At 45.3% G+C, this 18,111-nt stretch overlaps 1 long non-coding RNA gene across 1 annotated transcript in view; it reads right to left on the reverse strand.

The window, feature by feature from the left end:
- LOC120522764 overlaps nt 1-14,389 on the reverse strand; it is a 50,850-nt gene extending 36,461 nt beyond the window's left edge. Inside the window, exon 1 of the long non-coding RNA XR_005632517.1 lies at nt 14,249-14,389. This is a non-coding gene — a long non-coding RNA (uncharacterized LOC120522764). The remainder of the gene's footprint in view (nt 1-14,248) is intronic.
- Nucleotides 14,390-18,111: the final 3,722 nt, after the last annotated feature.

The raw sequence follows: 18,111 nt of genomic DNA on the forward strand, positions 1-18,111 counted from the left end.
CGCAACAAAAGCGTACTCCGACTTTTGTACAGGTATTATATATTTTTCCGAAACCATACGTTTGCGAAAGGACTTGGTGGTAATTATTACTATTTAACAGAATCTACCATTGAGTCTGTAATGAACGCAAGGCTGAAGTTAGGTATGTATTCGGCCGTCTTCTTATTCTGTCCCATCTACATGCTTGCTTGCAACCCGCAGCTATACTTGTTCACACAGTATTTGCAAAAGTAACTTTTCTAAAGGCAAAATATTCATCATTTACGATTGACGTCTTTATGCAACATAACATTTAGTTACTACTAGTTAGATTTCTTATGCCCAGTGACCCGCACCGCCGCACAGACCGTGAAGTGACTTGCTCAGGGTCACACAGTGTTAGTCTCAGGACTTGAACCCGCGAACAAAGGGTTGAAAGTGAAAAGCCCTAACCGCAATGCTTGCACATCTATAATGTGTATATTAATTGACTAAACGTGCCAAGTCTTTGAAAAGCTAAAAATTTAACATTTAGGACCTGCATGGGTCAGTTGCATCATATTGGCCACCTTACCTTTCACAGTTTTGTGAAAGACAGATGTGTTTTTAAGATGCAGCGGAGTTTTGCTCTGCCCAGTGCGAATATCAGGTTGAAACTGACGAAGTATTCCCACATCAATATCAGATAAATGGGATTTACTGTGATATTTAATGGGCACTGTAAAGTGTTAAATGACGTTGGGCCACCTTAATTTTCATAATTTTGTGGCATTGGCATATATATATATATATATATATATATATATATATATATATATATATATATATATATATATATATAACTGCTCAAAAAATTAAAGGAACACTTTGAAAACACATCAGATCTCAATGGGAAAAAGAAATCCTCCTGGATATCTATACTGATATAGACTGGGTAATGTGTTAGGAACGAAAGGATGCCACATCGTTTGATGGAAATGAAAATGATCAACCTACAGAGCCCTGAATTCAAAGATGCCCCAAAAATCAGAGTGAAAAAATTATGTGGCAGGCTAGTCCATTTTGCCAAAATTTAATTGCTGCAATTCAAAATTGTACGCAGCACTTTGTATGGCCCCTGTGTTCTTGTATACATGCCTGACAACATCGGTGCATGCTTCTAATGAGATGACAGATGGTGTTGTGGTGGATCTCCTCCCAGATCTGGACCAGGGCATCACTGAGCTCCTGGACAGTCTGAGGTGCAACCTGGTGGCATTGGATGGACCAAAACATAATGTCCCAGAGGTGTTCTATTGGATTTAGGTCAGGAAAGTGTGGTGGCCAGTCAATGGTATCAATTCCTTCATCCTCCAGGAACTGCCTGCATACTCTCACCACATGAGGCCAGGAATTGTCGTGCACCAGGAGCCACTGTACCAGCATAGGGTCTGACAATGGGTCCAAGGATTTCATCCTGATACCTAATGGCAGCCAAGGTGCCTTTGTCAAGCCTGTAGCGGTCTGTGTGACCCTCCATGGATATGCCTCCCCAGACAATCTTTAACCCACCACCAAACTGCTCATGCTGAATGATGTTACAGGCAGCATAATGTTCTCCATGGCTTCTCCAGACCCTTTCACTTCTGTCACGTGCTCAGGGTGAACCTGCTCTCATCTGTAAAAGCACAGGGCACCAGTGGTGCATCTGCCAATTCTGGTATTCTATGGCGAATGCCAATCGAGCTGCATGCTGCTGGGCAGTGAGCTCAGGGCCCATTAGAGGACATGGGGCCCTTGGGTCACCCTCATGAAGTCTTTCTGGTTGTTTGGTCAGAGACATTCACACCAGTGGCCTGCTGGAGGTCATTTTGTAGGGCTCTGGCAGTGCTCATCCTGTTCCTCCTTGCCCAAAGGAGCAGATACTGGTCCTGCTGATGGGTTATGGACCTTCTATGGCCCTCTCCAGCTCTCCTAGAGTAACTGCTTGTCTCCTAGAATCTCCTCCATGCCCTTGAGACTGTGCAGGGAGACACAGCAAACCTTCTGGCAATGACACATATTGATGTGCCATCCTGGAGAAGTTGGACTACCTGTGCAACCTCTGTAGGGTCCAGGTAAAGCCTCATGCTACCAGTAGTGACACTGACTGTAGCCAAATGCAAAACTAGTGAAGAAACAGTCAGAAAAGATGAGGAGGGAAAAATGTCAGTGGCCTCCACCTGTTAAACCATTCTTGTTTTGGGGGTCATCTCATTGTTGCCCCTCTAGTGCATCTGTTGTTAATTTCATTAACACCACAGCAGCTGAAACTGATTAACAACCCCTCTGCTACTTAACTGACCAGATTAATATCCCATAAGTTTCATTGACTTTATGCTATACTCTGATTAAAAGTGTTCCTTTAATTCTTTTGAGCAGTATATATATATATATTGTCACGCGACGTATGAGTAGGAGACCGCAGGACGGATTTTTAACACACACAAGACATTCGGCCGCAGGGAATGGCGGGTACTAACTTTCTCCCTCTGCTTTCTTGTAGGAAAAAGATGCTCCGCCACCATAAGCCGGGTTTGCCTGCAGTATGTTACTTCCTCCTCCATCTTTTCCTGACGTCATCGATCCCATCCTCCCTCACGGTTCCTTCCCAGCATTCCTCCACTTCCGGCTCCTCCCTCATAAAATGGCCGCCGACGCCATGTTTCGGCGTCGCGCATATGAACTGTTTAGTTTATATTTTTGACCTGCTTTTTCTTTTTTATTGTGGATCGTCTACAATATACGGGGCCGGAAAACCCCAAACCTTTATGTTGTGTCCTTCTCCGTCTTTTTACAGTAGCGTAGTCGGCAGGATAGAAGATCCTTGAAAATGACCAAGGACAGGACCTAAACACCGTGCTGCAGGGGATGAACGCCCAACTCCAAGCACTGCAGCAAGCGCAAGCCACTACGACCCGGAGTTGGAGGCTACGAAGGCCAGGTTGGCAGAGGACCAGCAAGAAAGACCCAATCTGCCTAAACCGACGCCTCCCCTCTGGTACCTATGACCGACGCAGACGACGTCGAGTCGTATTTGGGCATTTTTGAACGGACGGCCACCTGGAACGAGTGGCAGCGCTCCCGAGTGGCGCCCATTTTGCGCCCTACCTGAAGGGACCCGCGCAGCGGCCTATTATGACCTCCTGAGGAGGAGGCCAGCAACTACAACCTCCTCAAACCGAGATCCTGGCCCGCTACAGCATCATGCCAGGCCAGCAGGCGGCAGAGTGGCGGAACTGGCAGTTTGACTCGAAAAACCTGCCCGCACAGGCCTTCAATTCTGGGGCAAGATGGGGCGCTGGCTATGGCCAGAGGGACCCCAGGCCGGAGAGTAGTGGAACAGGTGGCCTGTGAGGGCCTAGTCAATGCCATACCCAGTTCCCTCGCCCAGCAGGTCCGGCGACATCCATACAAGGACATGCCGGGACTCCTGGAAGTCCTCGAGCATCAGCTCGCGTCCTCCGAGTCGAGGGTCAGAAAGATCAGCTCGTGGGAACCAACAGGGACGGGCGGACACCCCGAGCCCCTTGACATGCTGCGGAAGCGCCGCCAAAACCGAAAGAAAAGCCGGCCCCTCCGTGCTGTTACAAGTGCGGTGAGACCGCCATCTGCTGCCAATGGACTGCACCTGGGCATCAACGGAGAGGTACTGTACCCGCCGCATCCCTTGGCGAGTCCAAACACGGGAGTGGTGTTATTAAATGGGCACGCGGTGGTGGCTTTGTTTGATTCCGGCAGCAACATAACCATTGTGTCCGTTATGTGTTACTGCGACAGTAGCTGAAACACCTACAAGTCACTTGTGTGCATGGAGGGACCAAGTCGTATCGTTCCGACAATGCTATATCACCTGGAAGGGGAGTTAACTAAGTTGATGGTCGCTGTGTTGCCCGAACCCCTATCCGTGATTTTGGGACATGACTGGTCAAAAACAAATTGCAGTAAGACACACATCACTCCAGGGGCCTCGTTGGATCTGGTTATGAGGGGCAAGGCGCCCCTCCTGTGGTCTCCACGCCGTGCTCTGGGCAGGCCCGAGTGGCGCTGGCACCTCGGGGAACACTTCCTCGGCGACGGACCCTGACCCGGAAGAATCCCCGGGGAAGGGACAAGCCAGGGAATTCTCCCGGTGTCCAGGTCACAAGACCCTCTAGGAAGCTTGGATCACCAATTTCGGTCCACGCCGGCCTCATTTAAGAGGGAGCAGTGGAACGATGATTCCCGCGGTTTGCCGAATGCGGTGGTTCTTCCTAACAGCTCACAAGCCGACGGTTCCACACCACACGAGCCCTTTTTGTGCTGGAAAATGATCTGTTGTATCGAGTGGCGACCCACGAGGGCAAAGCGGAAGTTGCTGCTAGTTCCACGTACCTTCCGCGGGAGGTATGCGAATTAGCTCATGCTCACCTCCTGGGCGCCCATCTCGGGGCTGAAAAGACCTTGGAGAGGATTAAGCACCGGTTTTTACTGGCCTGGGATTAACGAGGAGGTCCGGGCGCTTCTGTCAATCCTGTCCGGAGTGTCAGACCCGCCAGATTCCCAGAAGGGACCGTGCTCCTCTCGTCCCTATACCCCTGATCGACATCCCCTTCGACAGAATAGGGGTCGACTTAGTAGGACCCTTGGAGCCCTCAACCCGTGGCTATAAATACATATTGGTTATGGTGGATTACGCCACCCGATACCCAGAGGCGGTTCCCCTGCGCTCCGCTAACACAAAAAACATTGCACGGGAATTAATTTGTTTTCCAGAGTGGGTATACCCAAAGAAGTCCTCACAGATCAGGGTACACCCTTTACCTCGGATACGTTCAGGAAGTGGCCAAGTTACTCAGAATAAAGCACCTGAAAGTGTCGATCTATCACCCTCAGACAGACGAGTTGGTAGAAAGATTTAACCAGACGCTTAAGCAGATGCTCCGCAAAGTAGTCAGCGCGGACGGTAGGAACTGGGATCAGCTCCTCCCGCTCGTGCTTTTTGCCTACTGGGAGGTACCTCAGGCCTCTACGGGCTTCTCCCCTTTCGAGTTGTTGTATGGGCGACAACCCCGAGGCATTTTGGATATACTAAAAGAGGGCTGGGAAGCTGAGGCCCTTCCCTCCTCTAACATATTGGAGTATGTGGCGTAACTGCGTGACAGGCTCACAAAAATCAGACCCTCCTAAAAGACCACGTGACTCGTGCACAGGCAGCGCAGGCCCAGTGTTACAACCGCAACTCCGTCCTTCGGGAGTTCCGCCCGGGGGACCGAGTTATGGTGCTCGTTCCTACCTCCCACTCCAAGTTGCTCGCTCACTGGCAAGGGCCATACGAGGTTAAGGAAAGAAAGGACTGGTCGACTATTTGGTGAAACAACCCAATCGCCGACCGACTGAAAGGATCTACCGTGTAAACTTGTTGAAACCCTGGAAAGATCGGGAGGAGCTTCCGACTCCCATAGGTCCCTCTCCCTCTTCTCATGCACGACTGCCCTTAACCTGGTGATGAGCTAACACCCAAACAGCGCAAGAATTAACTCATGTGATCCGAGCCATCCCGAGTAGTGAGCGAAGTCGCCTGGCCGGACCTCGCTGATTGCACATGACATAGTCACAAACCCCGTGTAATCGCCTGGGAGAGAACCTATAGACTCCCGGAGGCAAAGCGCGCTGAAGTGGAGTTAGAGGTGCAACAAATGTTGGATATGGGCATTATTGAGGAGAGCCATAGCCCCTGGTCCAGCCCTATCGCCCTCGTTTCCAAGCCAGACGGCTCCCGGAGATTTTGTAACGACTTTAGACGCCTGAACCAGGTCTCCAAATTCGATGCCTACCCGATGCCCCGCATTGATGACCTCCTTGAGCGGCTGGGCACGGCTCAATACTTGACTACTCTTGACATGACGAAAGGGTATTGGCAAATTCCCTTAACGGCATCCCAAAAGAAAAACGGCCTTTAGCACCCCTAGTGGACACTGGCATACAAGGTCCTCCCATTCGGGCTGCACGGGCCCCCGCAATCTTTCAACGTCTGGTGGATAGAGTGCTGAAACCCCACCAGTCCTATAGTGCCGCTTACCTGGATGACGTCGTCATCTATTCCGGCACCTGGGAGGAACATCTATTGCAGGTCTCTGCTGTCCTCACAACACTAGCTAAAGCCGGCCTCTGCATAAACCCTCGAAAGTGTTTTTTTGGCTTGAAGGAGGCCAAGTATTTAGGCTACCTCGTGGGACGGGGACAGGTGAGACCACAGTGTTCAAAAATTAAAGACATCTTGGAATGGCCCCTGCCTGAATACCAAGAAGCAGGTGCAAGCTTTCTTGGGCTTAACGGGTACTACCACCGTTCGTGCCCGTTCTCTCGAAAGGGCCGCACCCTTGACTAATTTAACAAAGAAGGGCGCTTCCTTATACGTGGTGTGGAATGACAAGGCAGAACACGCATTCAGTGACCTAAAGAAGGCCCTTACATGGCACCTGTATTAAGGACGCCCGATTTTGGGCTCCCTTTATTCTCAGACCGACGCCGGACACAGGCCTGGGCGGCGTGTTGAGCCAAAGCGCCGATGGTGTCGAACACCCCGTGATGTACCTAAGCCAGAAACTGATGGACCGGGAGACCCAGTACGCTGCAGTGGAGAGGAGGCCTTGGCCATTAAGTGGGCGGTGACCCATCTCCGCTATTACCTGCTGGGTCGCGAATTCACTCTGGTGACTGATCACGCTGCACTTCAGTGGATGTCCCTACATAAAGAGTCGAATCCGGGTCACTGGATTGTGGGTGGTTTCTGGATTTACAACCATATAAGTTCACCGCCACTTAACGCTAGCACCCTTCAGGCCTCTCGTATCCACGACCTCTCGTTAGGTCCGCCTCGACCTGACGGTCTCGGCTAAGGGGGATCGTGTCATGCACGCTAGTAGGAGACCGGACGGATTTTAACACACCTGGGAAGACAGTTCCCGCAGGGAATGGCGGGTACTAACGTTCTCCTCTGCTTTCTTGTAGGAAAAAGACACTCTGCCACCATAAGCGGGTTTGCCTGCAGTATGCGCTACTTTCGCCTCTTCCTCCTCCATCTTTTCCTGACGTCATCAATCCCATCCTCCCTCACGGTTCCTTGCCCTCGGTGATGAGCTAACACCCAAACAGCGGCAAGAATTAACTCATGTGATCCGAAAGCCATCCCAAAGTAGTGAGCGAGTCACCTGGCCGGACCTCGCTGATTGCACATGACATAGTCACAAACCCCGTGTAATCGTCTGGGAGAGAACCTATAGACTCGGAGGCAAAACGCTAGCTGAAGTGGAGTTAGAGGTGCAACAAATGTTGATATGGGCATTATTGAGGAGAGCCATAGCCCCTGGTCCAGCCCTATCGCCCTCGTTTCCAAGCCAGACGGCTCCTGGAGATTCTGTAACGACTTTAGACGCCTGAACCAGGTCTCCAAATTCGATGCCTACCCGATGCCCCGCATTGATGACCTCCTTGAGCGGCTGGGTACGGCTCAATACTTGACTACGCTTGACATGACGAAAAGGGTATTGGCAAATTCCCTTAACGCATCCGCAAAAGAAAAACGGCCTTTAGCACCCCTAGTGGACACTGGCAATACAAGGTTCTCCCATTCGGCTGCACGGGCCCCGCAATCTTTCAACGTCTGGTGGATAGGAGTGCTGAAACCCCACCAGTCCTATAGTGCAGCCTACCTGGATGACGCCGCCATCTATTCTGGCACCTGGGAGGAACATCTATTGTAGGTCTCTGCTGTCCTCACAACACTAGCTAAAGCCGCCTCTGCATAAACCCTTGAAAGTGTTTTTGGCTTGAAGGAGGCCAAGTATTTAGGCTACCTCGTGGGACAGGGACAGGTGAGACCACAGTGTTCAAAAATTAAAGACATCTTGAATGGCCCTGTCCGAATACCAAGAAGCAGGTGCAAGCTTTCTTGGGGTTAACGGGTACTACCACCGGTTCGTGCCCCGCTTCTGAAAGAGCCGCACCCTTGACTAATTTAACAAAGAAGGGCGCTTCCTTATACGTGGTGTGGAATGACAAGGCAGAACACGCATTCAGTGACCTAAAGAAGGCCCTTACATCGGCACCTGTATTAAGGACGCCTCGATTTTGGGCTCCTTTATTCTCCAGACCGACGCCGACACAGGCCTGGGCGGCGCGGTTGAGCCAAAGCTGTCGACGGTGTCGAACACCCCGTGATGTACCTAAGCCGGAAACTGATGGACCGGGAGACCCGGTACGCGGCAGTGGAGAGGGAGGCCTTGGCCATTAAGTGGGCGGTGACCCATCTCCGTTATTACCTGCTGGGTCGCGAATTCACTCTGGTGACTGATCACGCTGCACTTCAGTGGATGTCCCTACATAAAGAGTCGAATCCTGCTGGTCACTGGATTGTGGGTGGTTTCTGGATTTACAACCATATAAGTTCACCGCCACTTAACGCTGGGGCACCCTTCAGGCCTCTCTCAGATCCACGACCTCTCGTTAGGTCCGCCCACCTGACGGTCTCGGCTAAGGGGGATCGTGTCATGCACGCCTAGCGAGTAGGAGACCGCTGGACGGATTTTAACACACCTGGGAAGACAGTTCCCGGCAGGGAATGGCGGGGTACTAACGTTCTCCCTCTGCTTTCTTGTAGGAAAAAAGACACTCCTGCCACCATAAGCCGGGTTTGCCTGCAGTAATACGCTTCCGCTCTTCCTCCTCCATCTTTTCCTGACGCATCAATCCCATCCTCCCTCACGGTTCCTTGCCCTCGGTGATGAGCTAACACCCAAACAGCGGCAAGAATTAACTCATGTGATCCGAGCCATCCCGAGTAGTGAGCGAGTCACCTGGCCGGACCTCGCTGATTGCACATGACATAGTCACAAACCCGTGTAATCGCCTGGGAGAGAACCTATAGACTCCCGGAGGCAAAACGCGCTGAAGTGGAGTTAGAGGTGCAACAAATGTTGGATATGGGCATTATTGAGGAGAGCCATAGCCCCTGGTCCAGCCCTATCGCCCTCGTTTCCAAGCCAGACGGCTCCTGGAGATTTTGTAACGACTTTAGACGCCTGAACCAGGTCTCCAAATTCGATGCCTACCCGATGCCCCGCATTGATGACCTCCTTGAGCGGCTGGTACGGCTCAATACTTGACTACTCTTGACATGACGAAGGGTATTGGCAAATTCTTAACGGCATCCGCGAAAAGAAAAACGGCCTTTAGCACCCTAGTGGACACTGGCAATACAAGGTTCTCCCATTCGGGCTGCACGGGCCCCCGCAATCTTTCAACGCCTGGTGGATAGAGTGCTGAAACCCCACCAGTCCTATAGTGCCGCCTACCTGGATGACGCCGCATTCTATTCTGGCACCTGGGAGGAACATCTATTGTAGGTCTCTGCTGTCCTCACAACACTAGCTAAAGCCGGCCTCTGCATAAACCCTTGAAAGTGTTTTTTGGCTTGAAGGAGGCCAAGTATTTAGGCTACCTCGTGGGACAGGGACAGGTGAGACCACAGTGTTCAAAAATTAAAGACATCTTGGAATGGCCCCGTCCAATACCAAGAAGCAGGTGCAAGCTTTCTTGGGGTTAACGGGTACTACCACCGTTCGCGGCCCTTCTCGGAAAGAGCCGCACTTGACTAATTTAACAAAGAAGGGCGCTCTTTATACGTGGTGTGGAAATGACAAGGCAGAACACGATTCAGTGACCTAAAGAAGGCCCTTACATCGGCACCTGTATTAAGGACGCCCGATTTTGGGCTCCCTTTATTCTCCAGACCGACGCCGGACACAGGCCTGGGCGGGCGGTTGAGCTAAAGCGTCCACGCGTGTCGAACACCCCGTGATGTACCTAAGCCAGAAACTGATGGACCGGGAGACCCAGTACGCTGCAGTGGAGAGGGAGGCCTTGGCCATTAAGTGGGCGGTGACCCATCTCGTTATTACCTGCTGGGTCGCTGAATTCACTCTGGTGACTGATCACGCTGCACTTCCAGTGGATGTCCCTACATAAAGAGTCGAATCCTGGGTCACTGGATTGTGGGTGGTTTCTGGATTTACAACCATATAAGTTCACCGTCACTTAACGCTGGGGCACCCTTCAGGCCTCTCTCGTATCCACGACTCTCGGTTAGGTCCGCTCACCTGACGGTCTCGGCTAAGGGGATCGTGGTCATGCACGCCGCAAGTAGGAGACCGCGGACGGATTTTAACACACCTGGGAAGACATTCACCAGCAGGGAATGGCGGGTACTAACGCTCTCCTCTGCTTTCTTTGTAGGAAAAAGACACTCTGCCACCATAAGCCGGGTTTGCCTGCAGTACGCTACTTCCGCCCTTCCTCCTCCATCTTTTCCTGACGCCATCAATCCCATCCTCCCTCACGTTCCTTGCCAGCATTCCTCCACTTTCGGCTCCTCCCTCATAAAATGGCCTGCCGACGCCATATTTCGCCGTCACGATATGAACTGTTTAGCTTATATTTTTGACCTGCATTTTTCTTTTTGATTGTGGATCGTCTACAATATACGGGGCCGGAAAACCCCAAACCTTTATGTTGTGTCCTTCTCCATCTTTTTACAATATATATATATATAACTTGTCCAGGACAGATTCATTTGTTCATTTGTTAAATTAGAGTTTAACAATTTTGACCCGTGCAGGACCAAAATGTGGAATATTTATTTTTTCAAATAATGGATCAGTCTGTAATGATGCGATTAATGTACGCGCTATAGAATATTTTGCCTTGCTGTTATAATAGAATAAGAAGCTGCTTTGCAAAAGCTGTGTGAATAAGTAGCTGACTGCAAGCTTATACTGGGAGTGAATAAAATGCCAGCTGAATGCATACCTAACTTCAGCCCTGTGATCATTTCAGAATTAAGGGAAAATACTGGTAAAAAGAATTACCACCAAGCCCTTTCACAAACATACAGTGACGTGCAAAAGTATTCAATCCCTTTAAAAGTCATCCTAATTTTCTGCATGACAAAAGATTTGTCCACATATTTATCCATTTGGTATTTTTAATGTGAACTCTTGTGCTGTAACAAAATGTTATCAAACTCCAAATAACTAAAGAAAAACTCCAAAGTGATTGTCTGCCTCTAAGTATTCAAGCCCAACACTTTTATCAAGAACCTTTTGCTGCAGTAACAGCCTTATTTTTTGGGGTATGTAAATATACCCCAGTTCTGCACATTGCTCAGGCGTGATTCTTCCCTATTCTTCTTGGCATGATTTCTAGGTACCCTCTATGTTGGTGGGATGGTATCTCTGAACAGCAGTTTTCAAACAGTGCCCCAGATTCTCAACAGGGTTAAGATCAGGGCTTTGACTTGGCCATTCCGAAACATTCACCTGTCTGTTTTTGAGCCATCCCAGTGTCACTTTGGTCTAATGCTTAGGGTCATTGTCATCTTGAAAGATGTATCTTCTACCGAGCTTTAAATTCATAGCAGACTGGAACGAGTTTCCTGCAATATTGTGTGGTATTTGGCCATCTATTGTCCCTTCAACTCTGACAAGATTCTCAGTCCCAGCACATGAAAAACATCCCATAGCAAGATGCTGCCACCACCATATTCCACTGTAGGTCTGGTGTTTCTTGTGGCATGGGCAGTGTTTGTTTTACACCACACATTCTGTACCTCTTTGAAGTCTGAGAAAAAGTTCTATTTTGGTTTCATTTGACCATAAACCCTTCTCCCACATTTAACTGGAAAATGCCATATGTGTTTTATGTGGACCATCTTAAGGAATGGCTTCTTTCTTGCCACCCTCCTGTAGAGGCCTGTTTAATGGAGAGCTCTTGAAATTGTGGACCCCTGCACCTTCACTTCAGTTTCAGCCAAAAAGCATTGCAAACATCTGAGAGTGACGTTGGATTTCTAGTCTCTCTCTCTCTAGTTGATGTCTAACTCTGATGTTCAGTCTTGAGGGATGGCCTGTTCTAGTAAGAGTCGGTGCTGTGATGAACCTTCCACTTTCTGATGATGGATCCAGCAGTGCACAATGGGACATCAGACTTTGATATTTTATAATTATTTCCTGCTACCTTGTGCATTTCAATAACTTTGTTTCTCACATCAGCAGAATGCTCCTCTGTCTTCATTTTTCAGTGACTGTCCACCAAAGACTATAGCGCCTACGAAGGGGCTTTTATATCCAGAGAGAAAGTAGCACCTCATTATGTTTAATATGACTGTCAAATGTCTGCCACCTTTGTAATTAATTTGTCATTGGTGTAAACCTGGAGCTTCCAAAGCACAGAGGTTTAAACACTTATGTAAACACTAACTTTGGAGATTTTCTTCTTCAATTAAATGTCTACATAAAATAGTTTATTTTGACTTTGGAAATGTTTTGTTACAGCATAAGAAAAATACTGGAATGAATAAATATGTGTACAAATATTTTGTCTTGCATAAAATTATGACAACTTTGAAGGGATTGAATACTTTTGCACGTCACAGTATGTTTGTGAAAGGGTTTGGTGGTAATTATTTTTAAGTTAGGTGCACATTCAGCTGCCTTTTTATTCACTTCCAGCTACATCCAGTTTAAGCTTGCAGTCAGCTACTTATTCACAATCCAGCTTCTTTTCTATATTAACAGCAAGGCAAAATATTCTACAGTGTGTACATTAATCCGCAAACTGATCCATTATTTGAAAAAATAAATATTCCAGATTTTCAACCAAAACTTGAACGGGTTGAAAATGTTAAACTCAACTTTAACAATGGAACCTGTCCTGGACAAGTTTATATAATGCCAATTAATATACACGTTGTAAATGTGCAAGTGTTGTGGTGTAGTGTTTTTAAGACTGCACTTTTAAACTGAGTTCGTGGGTTCAAGTCCTGATAATGACACTATGTGACCATAAACAAGTCACTTCACCTGTCTGTGCAGCACTGGGCGAATGTAACCAGTAGTATCTAAATGTTGTATGTTGGATAAAGGCGTTAGTAAAAGTAGAATATTTTGCTTTCAGAATGAATAACTGGTTTCAAAAGTTGTGTGAAAAGTACTGTGGCTGGGTGCGAGCAAACATGATCCAGGAAGCAAATAAGATGGCCCAATAGGTACCTAACTTCAGCCTTGTGTTCATTACAGACTCAAGGGTAGATTCTGTTAAATAGTAATAATTACCACCAAGTCCTTTCGCAAACGTATGGTGCGGAAAAAAATATATAATGCCATTTAAACGCAGATGCCTCCGAGCCACTTCTCTTTACACTCCATGACTCTACCGGCCCTTGAGTTCCTGTTTCTTGCCCGCCCATTTCCTCTGAAGATCACGTGAACAACCAATATAGTTCACACGCAGAACCGATATAGTTCATACACAGAGTTGCGATAGGGTGCGCACGCATAACCAATATGTTTCGTACGCGAAACCGACATAGTGCACACATACAACCAATAGAGTTCAAGCGCAAAATCGAGAGGTTACCCACATGAAACTAGTATAAGACGTGCATGAAATAAATATAGTGCATACGCAAATCCATTGTTAGACCGACACAGAACACAAGCCAATGTAGTTCATACGTAAACCAATAACATACAAGCGTAAACCACTGCAGTTCACTCACAAACCAATAACAAATCGTACTGGAACTAGTGATATACACACGTAAATCAATATAGTTCATATTCAAACCAGTGGTATGCACGTACAAACGGATACAGTTCACGCACAAACTAATAATATACGGACACGAACGAAATATAGTTCATATGGATGAAACCAGTATTTACGCACGCAAACCAATTAAGTATGCACGCAAACCGATAGTAACTATTCATAAACCAATAGTGTTCACATGTAAACCAATAGATTACACACGGAAATATATGATTTATGACCTGTTTGGCCCCTCATACGAAAGGATCTGCGTACTCTAGTAGTATCGAAGTTTTCGTCGTTTTACTTTAATCACCAAATTTAGGCTACTACAGGATCAAAGTGGAAATTTCGAGATCAAGACGAAATTCCGTCTCTAATGCCTAAAACTACGAGAATAATCTCGACGTTCCTCACTTTAAAGTAGAATTTTCGACTTTTAATCTCGAAATAGAACTTTTATTTTCCTCACTATGTTCCTAATTTTTGTCTTCTCTGTGGCCCTAATACTCTTCTGTAGATTTCTACAGCTTCGTGATTAGAACGAATACAATTAATATAATGCTTGGCTGCAGTGTATTTTCGATCATCTGCCTCCAGATAAAAACTGCACTTTACTTACCTAACACTTGAAGTGTGACACTCCACTCTGCAGTCACTCCCTCAGTAGTTATGATGCTCACGTTGTACTGTCCCGTGTCACGTTGTGTCAGTCTGAAGTGCGTCAGAGATCCTGTCATTGTGTTCAGATGGGCTCTCCCTTCATACCCCACCTGTATGAAACTGCACCACCCGTCCAAATCACCACATTGTTAGTGATGTTTACCGTCCAGGTCACAGCCTGTAACACGGCATTTGAAGGATTAAGTAAAAGTTTAATGTCACATCGCCGCCTACTCGTACGAAAACGGGGCTTGTGGAATAGTGAGAGTCAAACTGGAACACCCTGTGGGAAAAGAGGAAAAGGAAGGCTTAAAATAAGTTTTACAGACAGTTAGTACAGTGTGACTGGGAGTGTAAACGAGCACGTGGATCAATTATTACATCTTCTTACTTGAATGGAGAGCCACGGAGAGAACAGCACAGACGGCGGCTTTTATTCGCAGCTCCATCTCGGACTGGCAACACAGCTGCAGCGGTGTCTTTTAACAAGTGAAAGCTGCGGAGCAGGAGGGAAGTGGAAAACACGGAACAGTCAACATCAGATCTGAAAAATTGCGGACATGTTTCTGTTTCGGTGTTATGTAGTATATTTAGTTGCGAATGGTTTTGTGTTTTTGTGTCTTTAGCTCGAAAGGGCTCCAAGTTCGAGTGATATAATTATAATTAAGATTGTCAACACGTCAGTTTTATTATCATCATCGTCATCATCATAATAATAATTATTATTATTTTTATTATTATTATTTTTACATCCCTGCGATATTAAAGGCTCTGTATAAATTAACGACTGAATGGAGAAATTAAAGTTTGAACTATAGTCATAACATTCTCAGAATCGTTCAATAAATAATAAACTTAAAAGGTATTTTTAAACCTGTTTTAAACACTCGTAAAAACATCTACCGTTTTAAAGTTAATTTAATAATTTCGGCAATTGTTTTCTTGTGACAGTTTTGGTAGGGCATGATCAGTTTAGTCAATCTTGATGATAGACACGGTGGTTTAGGGGACTTTATTTTAAAATTGGTGCTTAACATGTGTATTAGATTTAGTGAAGAGCTGGAACACAATGTATTTGCAAGGGGGAAAATAACGAGTTTTTTCCCCACTGGAAAACAAACATATGGATAGATAAGCCTATTGTACTTTAACTTTTTTCCTATAACATTGGATTGTTACTGTGGTGGGTTGGCACCTGCCCGGGATTAGTTCCTGCCTTGTGCCCTGTGTTGGCTGGGATTGGCTCCTGCAAACCCCGTGACCCTGTGTTCGGATTCAGCGGGTTGGAAAATGGATGGATGGATTGGATTGTTATCCGTACCTGTGATACCAAATTCTGCATCTGAAAATTTCTTTTACAGATTTCATCTAGGCTCCAGATGTGCCATGTGTTGAATGTGCACACCCATATGATTTACATAGTTTCATGCAACGCATACTTGTAATTAACTGACTTTACAGTTTTATAGTCAGAATTAGGTCTCTACCACCATTAACCCTTTGTTAAAACCCATTCTGGATTAAGAGGACTGAAGCCTGTCATGGCAGCAATTGGAACAAGTCAGTGACACTACTGGGCACCAGTCAGTTACAGGGTACATTTACACACACAACGACACCTGCACACATACTCATGTTTAAACTTACTGGTGCTTTAATGGCACTTTACTGAGTTGTGTGGTTCCTCCTAGAACCATTGGTTGATAAAGATCTATTTCATTTTGGGAGGAGTTTTAAAATATGAAATCAGTTGTTTGAAACAGTTCCTAATTTGTGGACAAATCAGAAATATTTAATTAACAGAAGGCTGCCAAGTGGCAGATCAAGAAAACCTGAAGTTAACCCTTTGAAATTTCACAAATCTGTAATCATCTCTTCATGGGCATTCATTGAATTTGTTATGGATTTAAATAAAACGTTCTTTCTGGAACATTAATGTGGATGTTCTGTTAAAAAAAAAAAAGTTCTTAGTGAGTGAGGGAGTGATTAAAATCCCTTTATCTTTATAATAGCTAACATTTTTATTTTAATGTATAATGGTAGAGAATAATAACTCTTTGAAGATATATTCTTGCCTAGTCAATATTTTTAGAACCAGTGAATTATATAAGCCACAGTCAAGAGGTGAGGCAAAGAATCTGATCATGGCAGAGCATCATGTAAAGATGACCTAAGTTTTGACCATTTTTCAATAATCATGACAAAACAAATTGTCACTATAGAACAATTTATAAAGGATAATTGAAAATTGATGGTGAGATATCTCTGGGGATTAAGTGTAGGTCAACTGAGTACTTCTTCATAAACAATTAAACATGAGAAAATTACTTAATGTGTTAACCTCATTGTCATCAGACTCTCCTTTGTACCACTGCATCTTTTATGCACAATCTACCAAAAGTCTGTGCTATGAATTGAATTTATCCCAACATTTCTACTGCACTTGCCACACAGACTTGCACTCACTTCTTCCATGCCTCCTAAATCTTTGCCTTTTGTTTATTTCTCAGGCCTGAAACCAAATTGTATTTTGTTTTCATCTCCAATAATACCTGGTTATGTTCTCTAGCACTTTCTTAACCTCCTGGTCCAAAAATCTTGACCGCTAGATATCAACCACACATTATGTTTAAGCCAGGTAAACTCACCTGGCTTATGCTTAAATTTCTTTTTATATCTTTTTGTTCATGTTTTATTCATTTATTACAATTAATATGTCAATAATATATTGATATGATTATATAACTATTTAAGAATATATAAATATTTAATATTGTCATTTATGTATTCTCTATTTATTTTGTTATTTATTTATTGTTTTGTTTCTGTGTGATTAATCTTTTCTACTATGTTCTTTATATTTTTGGGTGGAACCGTGAGGGAAGGGGCACCCTTTGCATCATTACTAGGGACTGCCCCCAGTCCATAAAAGGCAGGTGAGGGAGTGTGTTTTGATTCAATGCGTGAGTTTATTGGATAAAGTATTGTTGCATTTTCATTGGTTTAGAATTTCTTATTTTTAACTATTTTTGCTCTGCTTTTTGACTGTTCTTTTGGATTGTGTTTTTGGGACTTGTTTACTTTAGGAGTCCCATTCCAGTCCTTTTGATCTTTTGAGCATTTTATTGTATGTTTTCTTTTGTTAATAAATATTCTGTTCTTTAAATGATTAATTGATTTAGATTTTCTGTTTTGTTTTGTCTCTTTGCCCTTTGTCTCTTTAGATTATTATTATTATTATTATTATTATTATTATTATTGTTATCTGTATGGTAAAAGCCTTAGCATTTTTCTTCTTCTTCTTTCGCTGCTCTCATTGGAAAATTATGAAACATCATTACGATTTCCAAACACGTTTATGAGTAACATTTTGCAGTATGGAGTTCCCTAAAATCATCATGTAATTCATTCTCAAATGTGAACTCCTATTCCTCAGTGAGAACAAGTATCGGGCAGTTCATAACCACTCCTCATGTCCCACTCTGTGGTAGGGCAAATTCTTAGGTTCATAAATAGAAAGACAGAACACAAAAGGCAAAAAGGAGATGCCAGGAAAGGTATTCCAAGGTGATCAAAGTCCCAATAGAAGATCTAAAGTGTGTTCAAGAATACAATAAAAAGGTAAAAAAATCCAATAAATCACAGAAGCACAAAGCACAGAAATAATCACAAGAAAAATAACTTCAAAGTGCATTTGAATTAATCTCAAAGAACTGTTGGTTGACTACCGTAACAGGTCTGAAGGCAGTAATAATAATAATACATTTTATATATATAGTGCCTTTCCCATGCTCAAGGCACTTACAGAATATAAGAAAGAAC

This window comes from Polypterus senegalus, unplaced genomic scaffold (assembly GCF_016835505.1).
Source record: "Polypterus senegalus isolate Bchr_013 unplaced genomic scaffold, ASM1683550v1 scaffold_2792, whole genome shotgun sequence".
NCBI classification, from domain to species: Eukaryota; Metazoa; Chordata; class Cladistia; order Polypteriformes; family Polypteridae; genus Polypterus; species Polypterus senegalus.